The sequence below is a fragment of the Apium graveolens genome, chromosome 5 (assembly GCF_009905375.1).
Source record: "Apium graveolens cultivar Ventura chromosome 5, ASM990537v1, whole genome shotgun sequence".
Classification (NCBI taxonomy): domain Eukaryota; kingdom Viridiplantae; phylum Streptophyta; class Magnoliopsida; order Apiales; family Apiaceae; genus Apium; species Apium graveolens.
In genome coordinates, this window is record NC_133651.1 from 105,840,531 (window position 1) to 105,846,166 (window position 5,636).

Consider the following 5,636-nt stretch of genomic DNA (forward strand, 5'->3'; position numbering starts at 1 on the left):
TGATTGTATCATCATAATCTTTAATCAATTCCAGCCATCGACGTTGTCGCATGTTCAGTTTCTTTTGCGTGAAGATATACTTCAGACTTTTATGATCCGTGTAGATTTCGCATTTTTCACCATACAGATAATATCTCCAAAGCTTCAATGCAAATACAATTGCTGCCAATTCCAGATCATGCGTAGGATATTTCTGCTCATGAGGTTTAAGTTGTCTCGACGCATATGCAATGACGTTACCATGTTGCATCAACACACATCCTAAACCACGATATGAAGCGTCACTGTAAATAACAAAATTTCCTTGCTCGTCTGGCAGTACTAATACTGGTGCAGTCACCAACCGATTCTTCAACTCTTGAAAACTTTCTTCACATTTACTATTCCATTCGAACTTTTCACTTTGTCGAGTTAATTTGGTCAACGGTGTTGCTATCTTCACAAAATCTTTGACAAATCTTCGATAATATCCTGCCAAACCTAAGAAACTTCGAACCTCTGTCGGCGTCTTTGGTCTTTCCCAATTCAACACAGCTTCAATCTTTGCTGGATCAACTTGAATGCCTTCTCTGCTGATGATATGCCCTAGAAACTGCACTTCTTTCAACCAAAATTCACATTTTGAAAATTTTGCATAAAGCTGCTCCTTTCGTAATATCTCCAATGTCGTTCTTAAATACGCTGCATGCTCTTTTCCCGTCTTTGAGTAGATCAAAATGTCATCAATAAATATAATGATAAACTTATCCAAATACTTCTTGAATATTCGATTCATCAAATCCATAAACGCTGCAGGTGCATTCTTTAATCCAAAAGCCATCACAAGAAATTCATAGTGTCCGTACCTCATTCTAAATGCTGTCTTTGGAATATCTTCGGCCTTGATCTTTAACTGATGATAGCCTGATCGTAAGTCGATTTTCGAAAACCATGCTGCTCCTTTTAATTGATCAAATAAATCATCGATGCGAGGTAAAGGATATTTATTCTTGATAGTTAACTTGTTCAGCTCACAATAATCAATACACAGTCGCATACTACCATCCTTCTTTTTCACGAACAATACTGGCGCGCCCCATGGGGATACACTTGGCCTTATAATTCCTTTGTCAAGAAGTTCTTGCAACTGCTTTGCTAATTCTCTCATTTCAACAGGTGCCATTCGATATGGAGCTTTCGAAATTGGTTCGGTCCCTGGCGTCAAGTCAATAGTAAACTCGATTTCTCGATCTGGTGGAAGTCTTGGTAATTCGTCTGGAAAAACATCAAGAAATTCACAAACTATAGGAATATCTTCAATCTTCAAATTTCCCTTATCCGCATCCCGTACATAGGCTAAATAAGCTTGACATCCTTGACGTAGCAATCTTCTCGTCTGCATTATTGATAGGAATTTCTGCTTTTGCTTCTCACCTTTAAATATTACCGTTTCATTTTCTTCAGTTTGCAATTTCACTCTCTTATTCGCACAGTCAATTTGAGCATTATTACTAGATAGCCAATCCATTCCTAGAATAACATCAAACTCCCCTAACCTAAAAGGTATCAAATCAACTGAAAAATGACATCTTCCTATCTCAATATCACAACTCGGGCATACTCGATCTACTGCAACCTGATCATTATTCGCTAATTTTATGACTAACACTTCATCCAACCACTGAACCTCACAATCTATCTTAGAGATAAAAGCTTCAGAAATAAAAGATCTAGTAGCTCCTGAATCAATCAATACCAAAGCATTTACGGAATTTACAGGAAGTGTACCTGCAACCACATTCGGACTCTATACCGCTTCCTTCATTGACATGTTGAAAGTCCTTGCTTTGGGCTGATGTTGCTGTGGTAATGGAGGTGGAGGTAATGCTAAAACTCTTGGAATACTAGCGGCCATTGCAATTCCTCTGCAGTTTCTGGCGATATGTCCTTTTCTCCCACATTGAAAACAAGTAACTTTTGCTTTTCCCATCGGACATTCTCCAGAATAGTGTCCCCTTTGCTTGCATTTGAAACACGTGACATTTGGCTTGTTGCAAATTCCCGTATGCTTTCTACCACACGTTCTGCAATCAGGTACAGGCGGTCGAATAAGCCTTTGCTGAGTTGGGGCAGGTAGTCGATTACCCATCCTCTGGTTGTTTTGTTCTGGCCTCCTAAAGTTTACTTTTCCTCGAGCTTGAAATCCCGGCCTTTTGTTGAAATGATTCTGAAAATTCCCTGGTCCTTTCTCTTTCTGAGCTGCTTCACTTTCTCCTTCAATAATCATAGCCTTCTGAACAAAAGCCGTATAAGTTGTCAATTCAAACACAGCTACCCTGCTACGAATCCATGGTTTTAGTCCTTGCTGAAATCTCTTGGCCCGCTTCTCGTCTGTATCCACCTGCTCTGGAACAAACCTTGCCAATTCAGTAAACTTGGTCTCATAATCCACAACCGATAAGTTGTCTTGTTTCAGCTCCAGGAACTTGATCTCCATCTGGTTTTTCATAAAACGAGGAAAATATTTCTCCAAGAAAAGATCAGTGAATCTATCCCAGGTCACCACACCTTCTTCTTCCAAAGCTTTCTTCGATTCCCACCAGTAATTAGCTTCGCCTTTCAGGAAATAGCTAGCAAAATCCGTCTTCTGCTCTTCCTCAACCTTTACCAACGAAAAAGCCTTTTCCATCTCTTTCAGCCAAGCTCTCGCTTTTGTAGGATCCGTGGAACCCATAAATTCCGGTGGCTTCACCGACTGAAATTGCTTGAAAGTGGTCGTAGGCGCTGCTGGTGGTACTTGATGTCCTGGATGAGCGGCTTGCTGTAACATCTGTTGCTGGAACTGCTGCTGTTGCTGCTGCATTTGTTGTTGCATCATCAACATTTGCTGTTGCATGAGATTAAACATCTGATCCATCTGTTTATTATTGTTTTGGCCCTCGGTGTTCCCATTCGATGAATCGGGTTGTGCTTTTCTTTTAGGTGCCATCTTTCTGGTAAATAAACAATGGTCTTCTTTAATAACAGTATATTAAACATATATTAAAATAGTCGATTTGAGGAAATAAAACAGCTTATTAAATAACTGAATAGATAAAACAGTATTATTTTTTTAAAAAAAAATAAGGGTACAACATGATCGTAAATAAAACTACATTTGTAAATATGCAATGGTACTGAAATCAATATAAATGCTTAAATAACTGGAAATAAAATAAAGAAACGTGCAAAAGATCATCTCGTATATATACATGTAGAACACCAGCTACAGGTGTTAGTGCTTGATACAAAAACCTATGATATAACAGTCATACTGCTACTACTACTATCGGTCAAAGTCAGTAACTACACTCATACACACTAGTCATACAATACTATGCTGCCTCTATCTACAAAATATACATAATACCACACTCATTGATCTGCTGGTCTCAAAATCCTGGTGGTACGTGGCTCAACTCCTCCTGCAATGCCTCTAGCACTGCCTCGGTAAGTCCCAATGCTCTGCGATATGCTGTCTCCGCACTAAGATCCTGCTGTCTCAACTCAGTAAGCTGCTGCGAACTAACCCGGTGAATATGATGTAGCCTCTCTCTCAGTATATAATCCTGTCGTAATGCTCTGACAGGACCATCCGTCTGTGTCTCATACAACCCAAGGATCTCCCTACACTGGTTCTGCCATCTAATCCTCTCCTCCCTCTCTGCCTGAAAGCGCCGGTATGTCACGGTATGATGCTCCCGAAGATCAGTGCTGGAACCTCGAGAAGGTAATGGTCCATCCACCACAATATCATCCATAAACTCTGGCTGAGGAAACTGATAAACTCCTGGAACAGGTGCATAAATGGCTAATGGGGCAGGAAATAAGACAGGCTGCTCCATCGGTGCATACACTGGCGGCTCTGCCTCTAGCTCCATATATGGCAGCTCTGGAATCTCGACTGGTGGCATAGGAATCTGAGGCTCTAAATCCTCCCACTGCGGAAGATCAATCATGTCAGGAATATTGAACATCGGGAACTCTAGTGGTGGAAAATCTGGTATCTCTGGCTCAAAATATGGAAAATAATCTACAAAACCTGGTACCTCTGGGGGAAGTGGTATCTCTGGTGCTGGCTCAGGTGGCAATGGAGGTAAGATCTGCTCTGACACTGGGGCTACTACCGATGCATCCCCTGGATCTGTCTCGGTCCACTCCGTAGATGATGATAAAGAAGCCATCTAATATACATAAAAATAATAACACAAAAACAATCAAATCACAATCCTAAACTCATAACTTCTAATCACATAGACAAACAATCCTAACATTCTTACTCTCATCCTATCTCATTTTCCTATCTTATCTTAGCCCTAACGTTCTTATTTTCAAAGGTCAAACCTAAGCTCTGATGCCAACTATAACACCCTCCAAATCCGGGGTATAGATTTGGGGCGTTATTAACAACAATTACCAACTAAAACTGCACAAGCGGAATATAAATATAATAATTACCCCGAACTATCACTACTCAGGATCTTTTAAGGTCTGAGTTTGAAAACAAGAATCACACACTACACTTTATTACAAACCCAACTAAATAAAACCTGTCTCAAGAACTATCTTGATACAAAAATTTATTCTATCTACAGTTTCACTACACAACTTTTATTCAAACTACACAAGACTTTTATTCAACCCAATATTACTACATATCCTGCTACACCTGATCTGGCAATTCAAAGCTCTCTTCGGGAATAGGAAGGAACACTCTTGGTATAAGAGGGTCCCACTGCTTAACTCGCTTCTTGACTATGCGGGTCCTGATGGGTTTCATTCTCTACCTTAACTGTAAAACAATAGGAGTAATAATAAAAAGGGATGAGCCAAAATTGCTCAACAAGCCTGCAAAAGTATATATATATGGTATAGAGAAAGAGAAATAAGAGAAACAATAAGCTGTTGGTTGTAACAACCATCTGTATCTGTATCGAATAGTAATTTGCCAATGATGGCGAGTTCCAAATGAACAAGACTGGAAACAAGAACCAACATATGCACTATAATCTGCTGATCAGTCAGAATATAGTACGGATCTATACCCAACTGCATAGACCCAACCAACATAAGGAGTACTCAGGCAACTATGGCCTATTAATTAATGGTCTGGGAAAAACCCAGCCTTTATAGTAATCATCCAGTCCAAGGCTGAGCATCCGAAACAATCGGTATGCTATTGATATATCCCAACACCAGGATATACCAGAGTATATGTAGGGTAAAAGAATTGAAATATGAACAGGGAATTCAATAAATTGGGTAAATCAAGAATTGAAATGAAACTGGAACAAGTAATAATAAATGGATAACAGTGTATATGAACAATGATTATCAAAGAGAATTGATACGATAGAAAAGAAATATAAATCACTATTCTAAATTTAGAATAGGGGAAAAACTTGCCTTGCGCGTACTTAACCTGGTTTAACTCACTGCCTTCTGACCCTAGCTTGCTCTGCCTTGCTAACACTGAACAAATCATTGAAAGATAGGTGTTTAGATAATTTACTATATAGGTGTATCTTGAATTGATATCATGTAACCTTATCAGTCTACCCATGCGTTTCTATCTAACTCGTATATATACATATACATTTATACAGCACGTCTATTCA